This window comes from Pongo pygmaeus, chromosome 2 (genome assembly GCF_028885625.2).
Source record: "Pongo pygmaeus isolate AG05252 chromosome 2, NHGRI_mPonPyg2-v2.0_pri, whole genome shotgun sequence".
NCBI classification, from domain to species: Eukaryota; Metazoa; Chordata; class Mammalia; order Primates; family Hominidae; genus Pongo; species Pongo pygmaeus.
The window spans coordinates 203,237,369-203,257,811 of record NC_085930.1 but is presented as its reverse complement, the minus strand read 5'-3'; the positions used below and the strand labels follow the sequence as shown (position 1 = coordinate 203,257,811).

At 44.0% G+C, this 20,443-nt stretch overlaps 1 pseudogene; it reads left to right on the top strand.

The window, feature by feature from the left end:
• The first annotated feature begins 8,209 nt into the window (after nt 1-8,209).
• LOC129032977 (developmental pluripotency-associated protein 2-like) lies at nt 8,210-9,123 on the top strand (annotated as a pseudogene).
• Nucleotides 9,124-20,443: the final 11,320 nt, after the last annotated feature.

The following is a 20,443-nucleotide window of genomic DNA, read 5'->3' as shown; positions in this document are numbered from 1 at the left end:
GATGACTCAGCAAGGCAGTGGCTGAGCCAGGATTTGAACTCAGGCAGAATGGTGGCAGAGCCTGTTTGCCTAACTTCTAAATTTCCTTAACTATCTAGAACAGAGGGTAGTGGGAGTGCAGCAGACAGGACAACTAACCCTGCCTGGAAAAGTCATGGTGGGCTTCCCAGAGGAGGCGTCCTTAGGCTGGGGCTTGAAGACGAGGTATTTACCAGACAAATAGTGGAGAAGAAGGCTGTCTTAAACAGAAAAAACTTCTTACGTGGTCCTGGGTTCTGAGGGCCCAGCTCTTCTCACCCTCCCTCTCCGAGGAGTGGGGAACGGAAGTGCAGAGCCTTTGTGTTTTACCCTCCTTCTCCGAGGAGCGGGGAACGGAAGTGCAGAGCTGTTATGTTTTACCCTCCTTCTCCGAGGAGCGGGGAACGGAAGTGCAGAGCTTTTATGTTTTACCCTCCTTCTCCGAGGAGCGGGGAACGGAAGTGCAGAGCTTTTATGTTTTACCCTCCTTCTCCGAGGAGCGGGGAACGGAAGTGCAGAGCCTTTATGTTTTACCCTCCTTCTCTGAGGAGCGGGGAACGGAAGTGCAGAGCTTTTATGTTTTACCCTCTTTCTCTGAGGAGCGGGGAACGGAAGTGCAGAGCCTTTATGTTTTGTGACAGTGGGATCCCCTTCGTGGGCCACCTCCTCGATCTGAAAGGCTCTATCTGCAGCTACTGAATTCTCTTAATAGCAATGTCATCCCCTTCTGAAAGCTTTCCTGGACTGCTCCTTATCTTGCTGCCGGTGATTGAAAGCAATCCTTCCTTCTCTCTTCCCTCACACCTGCCTGTTTGCATTAAAGTTCTTGAGTTGGACTCCATCAGTCTTTATTTTTTATTTGTTTAATTTATATTTTAGAGACAGGGTCTCACAAAGTCACCCAGGCTGGAGTGCAGTGGCGTGATAATGGCTTACTGCAGCTTCATCCTCCTGGCCTCAAGCAATCCTCCTGCCTCAGCCTCCCAAGTAACTAGGACTACAGGTGTGTGCCACCATGCCTGGCTAATTTTATTTTATTTTTCTGAGACAGAATCTCGCTCTGTAGCCCAGTCTGGAGTGCAATGGCGCCATCTCAGCTCACTGCAAGCTCTGCCTCCTGGGTTCAAGCGATTCTCCTGTCTCAGCCTCCAGAGTAGCTGGGATTACAGGCGTGTGCCATCATGCCCAGCTAATTTTTGTATTTTTAGTAGAGAGGGGGTTTCACCATGTTGGCCAGGCTGGTCTCGAACTCCTGACCTCAGGTGATCTGCCTGCCTTGGCCTCCCAAAGTGTTGGGATTATAGGTGTGAGCTGCTGCGCCCGGCCTCTGGCTAATTTAAAAAAAATTTTTGGCCAGACACGGTGGCTTACATCTGTAATACCAGCACTTCAGGAGGCCAAGGCAGGAGAATTGCTTGAGCCCAGTAGTTCAAGACCAGTCTGGGCAACATAAGGAGACCCCCATCTCTACAAAAGAAAAAAAAATTAGCCAGGCATGGTGGTGCTGGTCTGTCGTCCCAGCTACTAGGGAGGTTAAGGTGCAAGGATTGCCTGAGCCTGGGAGGTCAAGGCTGCAGTGAACTCTGATCACATTCCAGCCTGCGACTGTACTCCAGCCTGAGTGACAGAGCAAGACCCTGTCTCAAAATCAATCAGTCAATAAATAAATAAGTTTAATTTAAAAATAAATTTATTTTTGTAGAGATGGGTCTCACTCTTTTGCCCAGGCTGGTCTTGAACTCCTGGCCTCAAGTGATTCTCCCAAGTTGACCCCCCAAAGTGCTGGAATTATAAGCATAAGCCACCGCACCCAGCCCATTAGTCTTTATTACTAGACTATGAGCTCCTGGAGGGCACTGGTATACTCATTTGCTTCTTACTTGCTTCTGCCCAGGCTGGTTTAGTATCCTACTCATAGAAGGTTCTTAGTAACCACATTTGGTGAATAAATGGAGGAGAGTGGGAAAGCTGTGATCGAATAGGTATCTCTTGTCTCCTCTTTACCCCTTGATAAATTTCATAATCAAGCAAGCTAAAAATGGAGATGTGTGTCTCCACCAGACAAGGTCTGGACCACTCTCTGCCAAGACAGCACAAAGAGCAGGACACTGCCAGCAACCAGGCGGGTTGAGACAGAGTAACCGAAGCTGCTAGCCCTTCAAATCCCTCCAGACTGGGAACAGGATTAGTGCTGGGGCTTGAGCCTAGCACTGAGTCAACAAGCGGAAGTCATGTTGCCCTAGTTATTGGGGAGAGGGCTGTGAGGGCCAGGAACCAGGCAGGTCACTGCATAGTCCATCTTGAATTCAGTGAGGCATTCCACAGGTCCAATGACACAGGAGACATTTGACACCATAGGGTATAATATCAACTCTAGGCAGGTCGTCAGGGCCACTGCCCGGGGGATCAGGGCTGTGTCTTGTTCTTTGTTATTTTTTGTTTGTTTGTTTAGAGCTAGTTTTTAAAAAGTTTAATTGAAAAAGTAATACATGCACATGATCTAAAAATTAAAATGATTCAAAAACGTATACAGTGAACGTTCTGCCTCCAACCATCAACTTCTCAACTCATCTCCTTCCGCAGGTACAGCCATCATTAAAAGTTTCTTTTCCCAGAGATGCTACATGCATGCATGTGCAATATTTCTATATTTTCTTATGATGACTTAATGAGGCTGTTGTGAACTGAATACAGTTGCAGGTGTTGATGACATTGTTACAGTTGTTGGCACTCTGGAAAAGGGATATAAGGCCCATTGAACTTGAGAACTGGAAGACTACTCTTGCACATTCTGAATGACATTCAGTAATTAAAAGTGTGGAGTAATAAAATTTGGATATCTCAAATATTACCTGGAAAAAGGCTAGTCTGACTCAAGGGTGGTGGAAAAATGGTCTAAGGATGCATGGTTAGTCACAAATGGTATAGGAAATGTTAGGCCATTGTGGCAAGTGCCAGTACAGTGTCAGGATGGATCGGAAGGAGCATAACTGACAGAGATCAGGAAATTATTTGTTGGGTCGATTCTTGTTAAAGTATTCATAAATGTCCGACTTGTTTGTTATTCTGCTGTACACTGGTAGAGACAAATAAGGTAACTTCTAGTTGAACAGACGACCAAAATGCACTCATACAATGGCAAAATAAAGGGTGCGCTTAGTAAACCAGTTGATGGAACGGGCATCATTCAATCTAGGGAAGAAAAGGCTAAGAGATGACTCACTTACTGAAGTACATGGTAAAGTAACTTGAGTTTCCCCAGGCCTCACCACCTGAGTAGGGATGACCTTCTGAGGGGCACTGTACCCAGAGCCTGCCCATAGCAAAGGACTCCCAGCTGTCTGGACTGCCTCTGGGTTGTCCTGGGAGTTCCCAGGGGCCTGCTCCTGCTGGGCACCCTCTGGCACCCTGGAGTGAAAGCTCTGGGGAATCTTGGGGGGAAAAAAGATTATTCAACCCTCTTCCCTCTGTGTGAGCTTTCAGTCCCAAAGCTCTACCATCTGTGCTCTGATTTCCTGAAAGACCTCAACAAGATGGTCTTTCCCAATTTCTCTTTTGGTCCTGCTGCTCTTCACACAACTCGGATATGTCTGGCCGAGGGACGCTCAGAATGAACTGCTCTTCCCCTCCAATGAGCAGGACTGTTTGACTCGGGGTAGGGCCTGGCGGGTCTCCTTCCCTACAGAGCAAGTCCCTCCCCACCTCTGGAGGCTCCTTGTCCTTGGTTCACACTGGGACCTAGGTTCCCTCTAATCATAACTAGCAAGTATTCAGTTGTTTTGAAAACAGATTCTAATCGATTGTTCTATAAGGAAGGTCAATCAAGAGGCCTTGGATATAAACAATAACAGGGAAGATTTAGTGAGTGGAAAGGAGGGATGATGTTAAGGAAAGTTACTTCTGTGCCCTAAGGAAAAGTGCACGGTCTTTCTTGAATAGTTTGGAAACAGGTCCTGGAGCTTTTCAAGCTCAGCTCTTGGTATTCCTGAGGTGGACTGAGGCGTTCCACCTTGAAAATCAAATAGTAGTGGTCTTTTCCCTAACTCAGGTAATGTAATTTTTCCATGTAAATTTTTTCCATGCATGTTCCTCCATTTTAAACCTTTAGCACCTGCAGGCAACAAAACTAATGAAGAAGTAGTAAACAGATATGAATGGGAAAGCTTGAAAACCACCAATCATGCTGAGTTTGTGGCTTTTTTTTTTTTTTTAAAAGAACATGTGTGCTTGTGGTTTTATACTGCCTGCTCATAATGCAGCCATATTTTCTGCTATTAAAATTGTTCTTAGTTCATGGGATGGAATGAAACAGACCATTATTCCAGGGTGTTCCCGGAAGAGCCTCATGTTTCAGGAAGCACACTTCGACTTTTAGTTCTCCACCACCTGAGTATACTTGAGTGCTGCTGTTGTAGACTCTGGAGTATTCGTTTCCTTTCCTTTCCCTCCTCCCTCTGCTTTTCATATCATGGCCCAGATTGACTCTCAACCTCTGCCAGGCTAAAGATAACCTCTCCAACTGGGCGATCACCCACAGGCTAAATATATTCTCAGGGGTGAGTTGGGGCTACCCTGACAGTGACTCCAGGCAAGCATTTAACCACTCGTGGCATTAAGTCATCTTAGGAGATGGAAGGAGGTTGGGAGCGGGGAGGGATTATCGCAGAAGGATGGGGAGGGGTAGGAATGAAAGAGGCAGAGAGCGATGGATAGGAAGCTGGCAAAGGCGCTTCCGATAAAGGAGGACACGCCATGCCACATGGTGACTCCAGCAGAAGCTCAGTCAGTCTGCGGATTTGGCTGCCCCCAGCAAAGACTCCTTTCTGTCCGTTATAATGTTACTTTAATAGAACTCCGAGAGGGAAAAGCCCAGTGCTAATCAGGGCTCAAGAAGTCAGTGGACTTGATGTACAGAATGGGGTGTTTAATTTTATGATGTGGCTATGGGTTACATGAGAGACTAATAAAAGAACTCCATAAAATGTGGCTTGCAGGAACGGGGCTGCAGCCTCTGCCAGAAGGTCAGCCTGCTCAGAAGTGGTTGGAGAGCCGGGCTGATTTCTAGCTGGTGTGGCCACTCTGGTTCTTCAACTCTTGAAAGCCTTCTGAACCAGTTGGTAACTGGCTGCTGCTCTTAGCTTCTCAAGCACAGCCCTGCTGCACTGGCTGCCCGGCCCCCACCCTGGAACCTCCCCACAATCCAATAAGCAGATGCAGAGGACCTGCAGATCCTGCTCTGTGTCATGTCTCTGGTGTCACAACATTTCTGAGTGGCTAGTGCTTCTGTATCTCTGGTTAATACTTTAAATATCACCTGTCCTACAATATGTCTTCCTTGGGATTTGTTCCTTCAAATACCTGTGGAACAGACCAGGACACAGTTCCATAAAACTCTCCTTAACTGATCCCAGGCCAGTCCAGGATGCTCCAAGGAGGCTTTCTTGGGTGGGGGATGCCTGCTGCTCTCATGGTTGCTACAAGGACGCACTCAACCTTTCCCTTGAATCATAGTTGGCTGCCTCAAAGGCGAGTTTTAATAGGGACAGGAATGACATCAGGGTTAAAGAATATTTTTGGAAAGAAGAGGCAAATTTGCATAAGATTTCTGAACCAGGAATTGCATTTGTCACAGAGTTTGAATTAGAAGGATGCTTACAGCACATCTGGTCTCTCTTCATAGCCAGCACGGAACCCCTCCATATCGCCTCTGACAGAAGATAGCCAGCCCCTTCTAGGTCATGTCCACTGATAGGGAATTCAGCTCTTTGAAAGGAAGCCTCTTGTGTGAACCAGCAGGAGCTGAAATCTTCCTAAACAAATCAAAGTGTGAATCCTTTTGTTGAGCTGAAATCTTCCTATACAACTCAAATTTTGACCCCTCACCTAGATGGAATTGCAAATCGAAAGATGGCCCAAGAGTAAGCAATGACAGCTACTAATATGTCTGATTTTATCAAGTGAACCGAGAGACTGTGAGATCATTCATTCAACCGGTTTCCCAAGTGGCTCCTAAGTGCTGGTACCTGGTGCTGGAGACTCAGCAGGCACCTGGAAATGGTTCTGCTCTGAGAGACTGTCCAGCCTCTTTGAGTAGAACTAGACAACTGGGGACACCTGGGAAATCAGAGGGGTCTAACCTTTGCTTCTGGAGCCAATTCCAGGCTGGGGTCCATCCTTGGGCGGGGGCCGTCCTGGGTGACTCTGGGCAGGAAGCTTCTGTTTGTGCTCCTCCTTTTCTCTACTGGTTACTAACAGCCTGGCGAGCCTGCTGAGAGCATGGGGCTCTCAAGGTGGGCTCTCATTGACAGACACTGAGACGAAGAGATGGAGGGTTGTTTGCCATCTCCCTCCTCACACCTTCTGAAAATACCTGTAAGAGTCAAATGACATTTTGTAATGCATTTTGCTGAATTAACAATTGAACAGGCTCTTTTATCTTTCATAAAAAAGAAATATTACACAATTTAGATAAGAAAAAGGCTGACAATAGAAGTATTTATAACTTCATCATCTACAGGTAACAATTTGGTGTTCGTCCATGCCAACATTTTTCTGAGTATATGTGATATATCCGTGTATGTGGGAGATACACACACACACACACACACACACACACACACACACGTGCTTTGTAATCTGCCCTTTTCACCCAGTTGTTTTCCCAATGAACACAATTTTAAAGTGAATCTAATTATTCAAGGATCTGTCATTAATGCACGTAACTTTGAAGGACTCATCCAAAGAAATCAGATGTGGAGAACAAAGAGTTAAACCATCTCAGAAGTTAAGGAGGTATTTGCCAGGGACAGTAGATCCAGAGTGTCCTGGATTTCTATGAAAGAGCTGGGGCGAGATAGAGATTTTCATTAGATGGTGCCCTGTCTGCCCTCTACTCAAATCTTGGCCCCGTGAAGAGAGCTGGGGAGGGGATTTCTCCCCTATAAATCAGTGGGTGGAAAGCTTGGGGATGAAGCTGCAATTGTGGCAGGCCCTGTGCTTGGTTCCTTTAGATTCATGGACCCATGGAAAGGGCTACCTTGGCATTCATGAATGGGCTTTCCTGGTCTCAGGTTGCTGAAGAGAAGCTGAACATGGGGACGTGGTGGGACTGAGAGGCCTCCTTCCTTCAAGTGCCTTAATTGGGACTGACCCCTTATATCCAGCTACACTAATGGCTCACAGGGGCCATCCCTCCCACCACTCACAGGACTGTGATCACTGAAAGAACCCCCAGAAGGTGGCCTTGAACTTCAAAGAACAGTTATAAAAAAACAACTCTGCACTTACAGGGCCTCAGTGGGCAGTGAGAGGGAGAGGAAGCATCCGCTGAACAGCCCTTCATGGAAATCACACTGCTGGAGTAGACAGCCAGGGCAGAAGCGCAAGAAGGACATTCAACCACAGTATCCCAAACAAACAAACAAACAAAAACAAAGAAACACAGACTTCCTGGAGCTATGACTAAAATACTCATTGGATACATTAAAGCAGGCTGAGAAGGCCAAGTGCAAGAATATCCCAAATATAGAACAAAAACACAGAGGTGGAAATCATAAGGGCAAAAGAGGAGACTAGGAGGCTAGATCCAGGAAACCTAATAGGAGTTGCCAGAGAAAGAAAAACACATGAAAGAGAGAATCATTAAATAAATGATAGAAGGTAATTTCTTTGAGTGAAAAAGACTTGGGTCTGAGGTTTAAAAAGAACTCGTGGGGTTCCTGAAAGTCACATACCGAAACCCATCCAAATTAAATTCTTGAACAGCAGGTAAAAAGAGGACCTTTTGCACCCTTTAATACAAAGAGAAAAACATTAATTACCAAGAAACAGAAAAGAGACAGTGTCACATTTCTCACCTATAATAATGGGAAGCTGGAGAGAGGGGAATGAGGTCTATAAAATACTTGAGCCAGCTAAAATACCTTTTGCCGGCCAGGGGAAAAAAAAAGTTACACCCTCCCGAGTAGGTGGGATTACAGGCACGCGCCACAATGCCTGTCTAATTTTTATATTTTTTTGGTAGAGACGGGGGTCTTGCCATGTTTCCCAGGCTGATCTTGAACTCCTGGACTCAAGCAATCCACTTGCCTGGGCCTCCCAAAGTGCTGGGATTACAGGCATGAGCCATCGCGCCCAGCCTAATTTTTAAAAATCCTATCACCGAGTGGACAAGACAGGGGTGTTGCTGAAAATGTCAGACTCAAATTTGGATAGCAGCAAGAAGAATTTCTTTGAGGGAGGAAGTAGCTGATGAGGGAAGCGTGATTTTGACATTGGTGCCAGTTAAAGATGACCCGAATATGGAACAAATGGAACCAAGTGTTTCTTCAACTTCTGATGTCAAACTGGAGAAGCCTAAGAAATACAATCAAGGTCATCACTTCAAACACATTAACAATTTACAGCTCCACAAAAAGCTGGTGCAAAATACCAGCCCTTCCCTTGCCGACCACTTTGCCTCCCATTAATAAGGTGTGTCGGGACACTTAGCGGGACTGGTGTCAACAACTTGGTTTGAGTGCTAATGGCAAGAAAATAGAAGTTTATCTGAGGCTCTGGTAGGCATGCTTTCCCTGAACAACAGCAAGATACGCCTGAAACGTCACAAGAGACCAGATTACAGCGATGTTCGAGGAAACACAAGGCAGTGACTGAGAGAGCAAGAGGCTTCAGAAAAGTTATGAGACGAATGAAAGAACAGAAGAGACTAATACATTTGAAGTGATAACTTCAGTGCAGGCAGCCATGTTGGCATCATGGGCAAGAATTGCTGCAAGAGCTGTTCAGCCAAAGGCTGTGAATTCATGTTCCATTCGTGTTTCTGTTGAGGCCTTTTGGATGCAAACCTCTGATGTCAGGTGGTGTGTGGTCCATGGCAGACGTCTCTCAGCAGACACAAAGGGCTGGGTACGCCTGCAGTTTCATGCAGATCAGGCCTGGGTGCCTACCACTCACAGGAGGATGATTTCTCTCTTCTTGTTACCTGCCTGCATTTTCCCATCCCCAGGCATAGAAGATAATATGTTATGCCCCGACTGTGCTAAGAGGAATAAGAAGATGATGAAAAGATTAATGACAATGGAGAAGCAGCAGCAACCTCTCTGAATACAATGTACTAGAGAAGGAGGGATGTACTTTCAGACCATGTAACCTATTATGAAGGAAAGGAAGAGGAGATAATTTCAATGAATCTTCGTGATCTGCAAAACAAAATTGTAGTGACTAGGACTCCACAGTGAAGATGGTTGACCAGTGACACAGCCCCATCTGAAGAGCCCCTTTCTGTAAGTCTGAAAACTCATTAAAATAAAGTCACTGAAAAGAAAAAAGTATATTATCCAGGTATCCCATCTGAGAAAAATACTCCAGAAAGAACCTTAAGCAAATCAAAAATGAACTGAAATAGGTAACTCAAGATAGGAGATGAAGAGAGAAGTTGGTTGTGGACAAATGGGTCTCTCCTCTCTGTCTCTCTCTTTCTCTTTCTGTCTCTCTCCTCTCTCCTCTCCCCTCTCTTCTCTCTTTTCTCTCTCTCTCTCTCCCTCTCTCTCCCTCTCTCACTCCCTCTCTCTCTAATGCAGTTGCAACAGAAGTCCCAGCTGAACCCAGGAGGAGCTTTGGAGCTGAAGTTGCTCTGCATTGAGATGGGTCTGGCCTTTTCACTTTTTATCTTGGCCTTGAGTAGTAGTTGCAAGGAGGTTGCCCCAGGGAGGGAAGCAGACCTGGGGTGTGGCATTTCCCTTCAGCTTAGGGCAATTCCTGGAGAGAGACTCAGCTGTGAGCTGTCTGCAGCCAACATTCAGCAGCTGAAGGGGAAAATACCGTGTATGACATAGTGCCTTTTATGTGAAATTATGTATGTTTGTATGTATGTATGTATGCATGTACGTATGTATGTACATACGTACGTACAAATGTTTCTGCTGTGATGTGGTAGGAAATGTTTAACAGTCAGCCCTGGGAGGAGGGGGCGGGGGAGAAAAGCCTTGATTTGTAGCTTTTGCTGATTTTTGTGGTGTAAATACTTTTATCATGGCTGATGTCAAACTACCAATGTGATGTCACTGAACGTGGAGCCCGAACAGGATGCACACAGTTGCCTCTCATGAGCACACAAGCTGGCTTCAACACACCTCTGTATAAGCATAAGGAAATTTAGGGGGAACGTGGGGAAGGGGAGAGGTGTGCAGAACAACAGTCCTGGCATTTGGGCATCCTGTTCAGTAGGAGAGCTTTGAGTTTTTTCTCTGTTTTCTCTCCATATGGCTAATTTTCTTTATTGGAGTCAAATTTGTAATCTTCCTCTCTACCGTCCCCTGCCCCTTTCCCCCCCCCCCCCACCCCCAAGTTGGTATTCTTTGCAGGTAGTGTTTCAGAAGTCATCTCGAATACTTGTTCATATTGAAGTCCTTGTGGCTATCAAAACAAGAAGCAGCTTCTTGGTAGGTGCTTATGAGGATCGATGTGATAGTGAATGTCAGGGCATGGCAAACTTTATGTAAGGGGCCAACCAGTAAATATTTTTGGCTTTGTGGGACATATGGTCTCTGTTGCAACTGCTAATCTTTTGCAGGACATAGTTTGCTGACTCCTGTTTTAGATGATACCATTGTATCATAAGCCTCTACGTAAGTGTTAATTACCGTTATTTCAAAGGATCCAGAGAAAGAAATCTTTTAATTCTAGAAATTCAGACCAACCACTCAGAGGAGGGATATAGGCTGTGGGGAAGGTTTTTTGATTCAGCTGGCTTTGTGACAGTAGCTGTATGCAGGATTTTTTTTTTAGCTTCTTTTTATCCAGGGTTAAATAAGATGAGAAAAAGAGAACCCCTGGATTAAACAACAACAACAACAACAACAACAACAACAACAAAAACCCTGCAAACCCTAAAAAAACAAAAACCGAATTCTACTGATAAATCCCTTTATGTATTAGGATCTTATTAATACAGAATTTAGAAAAATATATTAATACCTGGGAAGGAGGCAGGCACTCACCATTACATTATCTGTAAAGAAAGATATAGTGGGTTGATTAACAGAGTAAATCAGGTCAGGCGGGCAGAAACCTTCATATAGCTAAGAAACTAAACTCTTCGTCATCTTTCTAGCAAGTGAAATATTTGAATGTTAATGTGAAATCCACAAGTTTTTTATTCATAAAAATGGATCACGGTTGGGTACATGGTGTGTGCCTGTAGTCCCAGCTATTTGGGAGCCTGAGGCTAGAGGATCACTTGAGCCTAGGAGTTGGAGGCTGCAGTGTGCTAGGATCATGCCTGTGAATAGCCACTGCACTTCACCCTGGGCAACACCGTGAGACTCTGTCTCTTTTTTAAAACAATGGATCATGTAGAACGTTTTTTGTCAATACTTGATGAGTTCCTCCAGGATGTTGGTATAGATACTAAAGCTACAGTTACCCAAATATATTTGGGTCAAGTCTCTTCTCCTAGCTTCAGCTTTTCCATCTTTAAATGAGTATTTTAGTTTCTTAGACAGTGCTATGGTTTGAATGTGCTCCCTAAATTTCATGTGTTGGAAACATAATCCCCAAATTCTTATGTTGACTAGAAGTAGGGCCTTTGGGTCGGGCTTGGTGGCTCACGCCTCTAATCCCAGCACTTTGGGAGGCCAAGGCAGGCGGATCACAAGGTCGGGAGATCGAGACCAACCTGGCTAACACAGTGAAACCCCGTCTCTGCTAAAAATACAAAAAATTAGCCAGGCGTGGTGGCGGGCGCCTGTAGTCCCAGCTACTCAGGAGGCTGAGGCAGGAGAAGGGCATGAACCTGGGAGGTGGAGCTTTCAGTGAGCTGAGATCATGCCACTGCACTCCAGCCTGGGTGACAGAGCCAGACTCCATCTCAAAAAAAAAAAAAAAAGAAAGAAATAGGGCCTTTGGGAGGTTGTTAGGGGTAGATAAAGTCATCTGAGTGGGGCCCCCATGATGTGACTGGTGGCTTTATAAGAAGAAGAGAGGCCTGAGCTGACACAGATAGTCTTGGCCACTCTCCATGTGATGCCTTCTACACAGCATGAAGGCCCTACCAGAGGCCAGCACCATGCTTTTGGACTTCCCAGCCTCCAGAATTGTAAGAAATAAATTTCTTTTATTTATAATTGACCCAGTCTCAGGTATTCAATGACAGCAACAGAAAATAAACGAATATAACCTTATGAATTTTTGTAAAATTCTCTAAAAATATTAAGCCCACTTACTAGAATATGCCCTGTTTTCTGACCACTTCTTGCCTTGTTGTTGCACAGGGTTGACTATATAAGAGGCCAATTCCATTTTGGCTTCTAATTGTCTTAGGATATATATGTGTCTGTGTGTGTGTATATTTATATTTTGGCAATGAGAGAGTTGTTTTCTAATAGAAAGTTCTTGCTTCATCATTTATCTACAACGGTTTGCTTATAAAAATCCTTGCACATTACATGAAAATCTCCACTAATCACTGAGTATCATTTTTTTTTTTGTAGCTTTCCATAAACACTTGCTGATTTTCCCCTAGAGAGCTGGAAGCTCAGAGTAGACTTTAGTGTCCAGACAAACCCACTCAGGTTATGTTGCAGTTCTCTGTCAATAACTCTTAATCTTTTCTGTTTCACAGATTTCTACGGAAATTTGGTGGAAGTAAAGGGGAATTGACTAAGGACCATTAATATATGTATGGAGTGAATTCTGATCACTCCTTTTGAAAATCCTTAACTACCACGTTTTATATTTTACTTGTGTTATTATCTGACACCCCAAAATGCCGAAGTACACAGTGACCTCAAAACAAGAGAGATGTGCACAGGATTGGACAGGTTCATTTGTTTATTTTAATGCAAAAGGGAGGAGATAGGCAACATTTTTTGAGAAGAGTATTTTTCTAGGACGGTATCACAGCTTAATCTTGCATTAGGGGAAAAGCACTAGACTAAACTGAAGCTTTGGTTTTTATCACTAGACAGTTCTGAGTTTAAACATTCCCTTTCACTCCAGTCAGCCTCCATTTTCTTTACTGTAAACTGAGAAGACTACACGGGATGGTAGGAGATTAAGCAAGAAGCTGTATCTGGAAGTGCTGGCTACATGTAAAGTGTGGTATTGATGAGGGGGATTCAGTAAGACTGGCTCCTCAGAATCCACCTCAGTCAGCACTCAGATGAAATCATAACCAAGGGATGGGCATGCAGAGGCTATCGTTCTTGCCTTGAAGAGCAAATGCTACTTGCTGTGTGGCCCAACAGTCCTGTGCCTCCATTTGTTTCTTGCTGCTCCAGCAAGAAGATAAACATTTAGGGAGGCTCTAACGTGGCTTGAAATGAGCACATAGAAACTACCACGCCAATGAAGTCACAGTAAGTATCTCTGGTCTGCCCATGAGAAACACCTATGTCTACCATAGATCCTCTCCTCCCCTCTCCTCCACACATGTACACAGTTAGCCTCTCCTTTAAGCTCCAATTAAAGTACCAGCCACTCTGTGGACCCTTCCCTGAACTGTATTCTTTTCTCTCCTCCAGGCCATAGGATTCTTGTCCATCATATTGTAGTAGCATTTACTGCTTATTTTGTTCATCTGTTACTGAAGTTAGTTTATTGTGTACCTACTATGTGCAAGGCTCTGTGCAGATCATAATTATATATAGCCTTGGAGTTATATATTACCTGGAGAGGGACTCAGCTGTGAGCTGTCTGCAGCCAACATTCAGCAGCTGAACGGGGAAATACGGTAGGTCAGGTCGGTCCCCCTAGCATCCTCCACAATAGACTCCAACAACTCCCTTAAGATGAGTATTAGCATCGTTTATCTCTGTATGTGTTACACACCTTGAGGCCTGGGATCGCTTGTGGTACAAGCATTCTTCACATTGTCCAGCATGCAGAGTGGACAGCTAAGGGTCCAGCCATGAGTCGCCCTACCACCTGCTAGAATGCTGGTATAACATGGTAGTGAGTAGAGCACATAATGATAAAAGTTATATATGCCCAATTTCAAAAGTTTGGAAATACAGACAAGTACAAATTTACCTATAATTTCACCCTCCAGAGATGACATCTGTTGATTTTTTAGTATATTTCATTTTAACCTTTTATCTATGCCTTTATTTACCTAATTTGGAATAGTCTGCTTGCAAAGTTTTATACTCAATTTTCCCATACTGTTACAAATTTTGAAAACTTAATTTAAATGTCTATATAATATTCTATCATATTGATGAACCATCCTTTATTTGCCAATTTCCTTGTTAGACATTTAGGTTGTGGTCAATTTTTTCACTATTATAAACATTACTGTAATGAGGATTTTTTATAGCTTTGTCTATGTGTCACCATGCTTATGTATCTGATTATTTTTCTTTGATGTATTCGAAGAATTTAAATTACTATCCAAAGTGTATAAAATGTCTAAAATTATTGCCAAATTGCTGTCAGGAAGGTTTATCCTTTCTAGTCTTGTCAGCAGAGAATGCCGGATTTGTCACACCTACACTAACATTAATGGTATTTTTCAGTATTTACAAATTCAACTAGAGTGTATGGAGCTCTGGTTTTACTTTTACAGATGTCTTTGATCATTAGTGAACTTAAACATTTTAATATATTTACTGGCAACTTTTTATTCCTTTTTCTCTGAATTATCTGTTTACGTTTTTAACCATTTAAAAATGGAGTGTTGGTATTTTTTCTATTGTGTGCTACAGAGGCACTGCTAAAGGTTTTGAAAACCATTCTAAGTCACCTGCATGCCTTTTGATGCCACACCATCCATGGCCACCTTAGAATAAAGATTAGTCCCAGATGTAAAAGGCAGTTTCTTCAACTACAGCCTTGGTTATGTTGGGTTATTGTGCCATTTGTTCCTTTGATAAAGAGTGCACAAGGAAATGTGAGTACCGTTTTTTTTTCTTTTTTTTTCTGCAGCACGCTTGCTTTCCATTAAGCAGATCCTTTGTGCTGAAACAGATTTGCAGGCCTGCCAAGCCAGACAATGCTGCTGGCAGGAAGATGCACATGGTCTGATGTTAATGCAAGAGTGAGAAAACCTCTGTGGCATAGTCACAGGAGGTCAGCCCAAATGTAGAATTTCCTTCCTTCCTTCCTTCCTTCCTTCCTTCTTTCCTTCCTCCCTCGCTCCCTCCCTCCCTCCCTTTTTTTACTTTCTGTAATTCTAAGGTGGCAGGAATGACTTGACTCATTAGACCATATATTTTTTCAGAAATATATTTCTGAAAATATATTCTCTGTTTTGTATGTTTTCTCTGTTTTGTCTTTGTTTTATATGTTTTTCCTGGGTAATACGGATTTCTAAAAACATTGAAACAGTAAAGCCTTTTTCGGAAGTCCATTCATAAGATGTCCAAGAAGAATTCATCACAGAAACTTCAACCAATCTTTTTAAAAAGTAGACTCCAACAACTCCCTTCAGATGGGTATTATTATCTTGATTTTACAGATGAAGCTTAGAAAAGTTAAGCAATTTGCTCAGGGTCAATAGCCAGCAAAGCAACAGCATCAAAACTTAGATCCAGTTTTGCTGATGCCAAAATGCATGCTCCAGTCTATACCATTCAACTAACCTAGCTGTAGCCCCTAGTTATGTGAGATCAGAAAGCTCTAGTTACAGTCTTTCGTTTTTATTTATTTTTTTTTTTTGAGATGAAGTCTCACTCTGTCGCTCAGGCTAGAGCGCAATGGCGCGATCTCTGCTCACTGCAACCTCCACCTCCTGGGTTCAAGCTATTCTCCTTGCCTCAGCCTCCTGAGTAGCTGGGATTACAGGCACCGCCACCACGCCCGGCTAATTTTTGTATTTTTAGTAGAGACGGGGTTTCACTATGTTGGCCAGGCTGGTCTCAGACTCCTGATCTCAGGTGATCTGCCTGCCTTGGCCTTCCAAAGTGCAGGGATTACAGGTGTGAGCCACCGCCCCCAGCCTCTAGTTACAGTCTTTAACTGTGTGTGATTGGAAAACCCATAGTGGATCCATGAGGCAGGCCCTGCAGGGAACAGGACGCCACTGTGGAACATTTGCCGCAGTATTAGACCATAAGGCTTGGAGAGTCCGCAAATTGCTGCGTGAAAGAGAATTCTTAATGGAGGCCGGGGCAACCATCTTCCTGGAAAAATGGCAAAGGAGAAATTGGACACATTGGAGTAAAAAAATACAAAGAAGATGGTTAATGACTTCCTCAAAGACTTTAGGAATTCCCCCTGTGGTGGATCAGTTTCAGAGTCATTGCAAAAGGCTATGGAGTTTCTAGGGCGACAGAGCAGGAAGAGTGGGTCCCGGCAAGATGGAAGTGAACCGCGAGAGGCTCTTCTATGGTATAGAAATAGGATCTCAAGGCTGGGAGCGGTGGCTCACGCCTGTAAACCCAGCACTTTGGGAGGCTGAGGCGGGTGGATCACGAGGTCAGGAGATCGAGACCATCCTATCCTGGCTAAGACGGTGAAACCCCGTCTCTACTAAAAAATGCAAAAAAATTAGCCGGGCGTGGTGTTGGGCGCCTGTAGTCCCAGCTACTCCGGAGGCTGAGGCAGGAGAACGGCGTGAACCCAGGAGGCGGGGCTTGCAGTGAGCCGAGATCGCGCCACTGCACTCCAGCCTGGGCGACAGAGCCAGACTCTGTATCAGAAAAAAAAAAAAAAAAAAAAAAAAAAAAAAAGAAATAGGATCTCAAGAACCAAGAGGATGAGCCTCAGGCATGGAGGGGCTTGAACAGGAGAAAGACAAGCCAGTGGATTGCCAGGGAATGGGCATGCCTTGCTTTCAGATGCCAACCCCTCTCAGGTGCATGGTGAATTGTCCTTGTTAACTGAGTGCCCTGTTGTAACTACAAACAGTGCTCTCAGGAACGTGGGCTTGGCTGAGGCGACAGAGTGCTTTCTGGTTTGGTGGAATCGATTCTTTAAGTCAGTGGCTTTCTTACTTATTTGGATCATGACTCACAGTGAGGAGTATCTTTTCTATTACAAACCAGTGACCCAAACACATATAGATAGTCCCCAACTCACAATGGTTCCATATATGATGTTTCAACTTTAAAATGGCACAAAAGTGATATGCATTCAGTGTGGTCCTTGGGTTACGTCTGGATGAACCCATCGTAAGTTGAGGAGCATCTGTATAAGACTGAAGGAGAATTTCATGGTACGATATTTACCCTTTACTATGCAAGATGCACTCAAAGATTTCCTATCTTCTTCCATTCATTTTAGCAAAATTGCTAGCACCTCTTGCTAAATTGATTTCTCAATCCATTAATGGGTCATGGCTTACTGAGTGAAAAATCACTGTTTTGAGTTGCACCACGTATCTACAAGTGGAAGTAGTCACTTGGGCCCCTTGGAGATACAATCAACAGCATAGAAGTTGCATATAGAATATTTTTTCTTTTTAGGGAGAAGAGACTAAAAAGTAGACATGTTAATTCTAGTTAACCTCTGCCCCTTTAGCCTGCAAATAACTTCCCCTGCAGTGGATTTCGTATTGTCCAGAATGTGGTTCTGTGAGGCCAGGATTGGAAGCCCATCTCGAATACGTGCAGAAGTTTCTTGAATATCACTCTAAGCTCAGTCTTGCCGAGATAGGGCGTCATCCCTCACAAACTTCCCAGGACCCCTTGGCTGTGCACACAAAGAAAACCAGGCTTTTCTTGTTTGGGCCTTTGCTCCTTCCTATTTGATTGAATTTGAAGAGGAACTGTTTGCCTTTGGCCACACATCCTGAATCATAATCAGGATGCTGCTGGCACAGAAAACCTGCTCCCACCCTTGCCTGAAATAACTGAACAGGGAAGTAGAGTTCCTCCCCTCTCCAACCTTAAAGAAAGAGGCTCATAATTTATTGTATGCTGGCAATACATCAAAAGTCAATTCAGTCACTTGCAGTAAAATCAAGGAGGGCAGAACAATGAATACAGAGTGGGGTTAAAACACCTGATTAAAAGGAACAAATTGTTCAGTTGACACCTATTCTGGTGTCATATTTGTTAGCCAGAGTCCAGTGGCCTTTGGAGGTGCTTCCCTGGCTGTGGGATATGAAAAAGGCATAAAGCCACTCTCAGGTGTTTCAGTTTTTCAATTCAGCATGCACAATTTGCTCCAATGGGGTATCAGGGACCCCGTGACTAGGGGATATTAGTTCTCTAGGACTGTGCTGCTGCAACAAATTACTATAAACTTGGTGACTTAAAACAACAAAAATGTATTTGCTGTCAGTTCTAGAGACCAGAAATCTGAACTGGAGGTGTTGGCAGGGCCACATTCCCTCTGAAGGCTCTGGAGGAGAAGGCTTCTGTTGGTTCCAGGTTCTGGGGGCGCCAGGCATCCCTTGGCTTATGACTGCGTCACCTCAATAGCTGCCTCCTTCTTCATGGGGCATTTTCCTTCTCTTTGAATGTCTCTTTGTGTGTCTCTTAGCAGATATTTAGCATTGGATTTAGGGCCCACCTGGATAATGAAGGCTGGTCTTATCTGGAGATCCTTAACCTTATTATCATGTGCCCCTAAGAATAAAGATCTTTGTCGTAATAACAAGCAAATTACACCCAAGAATATTAACGGTAATTCGATAGAATCTATTACCAAGACTCGTTTTACTCTAACAAACAATCACAGAGAAGGGTGATGCTATGATTGATGTTATGGTGTCTACAATTTTCAAATGTTTTAGCAGAAATATAGATAGAGAAGCCTATGATCACAAAAGTGTGAAGAATTGTTAAGTCTAGGTGGAAGTTATATGGATGTTCATTGTTCTATTCTTTTGACTTTGTTTAATGCTTGAAATTACTCATAATTAAAAACTTGAGGGAGGGTGGAGAAAGAAAATTCTTGAAGCAAACTTTCTTGACCTATCTCTCATAGGCTCTATGGGGGGTGGGGTGGAGGGGTTTCAGGGACCAGGAAGCTTCCAGATTTATATTTGAGCTTTTGTGGTGCCCACATGCAAGCGTGTGTGTGTGTGTGTGTGTGTGTGTGTGTGTGTGTGTGTTTCTTTCATTTTTCTGGGGGAAAAGTTGATTGTGACATTGTTCAGTATAGTGAATAAGAGCATGGAATTCAGGCAAGCCTTGTTTAGGGTCTTGAGTTTGCCTCTTACTAGCATTATGACATTGACAAACTTGTTTAATGCCTTGAACCAATTTTCTCATCTGTGAAGTGGGGATAGTAATAGTTCCCATTTCATTGGGATATTGAAAGGAATAAGTAAAAATATACCTTTAATAATAGCTAACGTTTTTCAAGGGCTTTCTGCATTTAGAGCACTGTTTAAAGCGTTTTTAGATGTGACCATCTTATTGAATTCTCGTAACTCTCTGAGCTAGGCCCTAGTATCACCATTTTGCATATATGAGAACTGAGGCACAGAGAAGTTGAGTAACTTGCCCAAGGTCATACTGCTATTAAATACAAGAACTGGGATTTGAACTGAGCAAGCCAAATCCTCTCCCTAGTATCTTTACATCCCACTTTGCACAGTGTCTTGCCCATGGTGAGCCAGTTGGTAAATGTTTGTGTGACAGCACGTAGGAAATCCCTGGTAAACACTGAATGACATCAGGAATTTCTTTCCAGGTTGTTAGTTAGAAGGGTGCTAAATGTGTTCCTGTTGTGGATGACAAAATGTGCTTGTTTAGAAAAGAGGCATATTTTATGAGGCTGATGTCCAGTCCTTTGAAATAATAGCTTTAAAGCTCATGTTTGAATAAGCTAGTGGAAAAAGGGTTAGTCTAGTGAAGACTTCTGCTCCCGTTCCAATCAGCTGCTGAGGTTGGGCTGCAGCCAGATTGATGACTCTTCTTCCATATGCAAGAGGGCGAAGCACTAGGGTGTTACCAGGAATTGAGACCTGGACGGGCTGCAGGACTGGGCACCCAGCCTAGTCACACCTAAGCGGTGGGCGCTTGACAGCTGTGGGCCTAGGCTGTTGCCCCTGACAGACTGGGCAGGGCCGGCAGCTCTTTGCTTGCCGATTCTCTCATCTCCCAGAGCAACAGCCTGGTGCAGACTGTGGTCACCCGTGGGAATGTTCCTTCTGCATCGGGGGGGCCTGCAGTGCCCCAGGGTGTGGCCATGTGCTCCTTTGGGCTCATACAGATGTCTGTACTCAGAGGACTGCACTGTGCCATTGTGGATTCAGGGCTGAAGTGCAGGACAGGGGCTGCTTGCTTTGAGTCTCAACTTTTGAGGCCCTTCACTGGGCTCTTGCTGTATGCATAAAGTATTTAAGGTGGGGGCATTTTAAGACTGTTAGTGTGTCAATACTGAAAGAAAGAGATTAGAGACTTCGGTTCTAAAATAAACTCTTTCTCTGATTTGTTATACAAATTTGTGGAATTCATGTTTTCTCCTCTCCAGGCCTCAACTTCCTCATCTGGAAAATTAAAATTACTCCAGTCTTATCCATATCACTGAT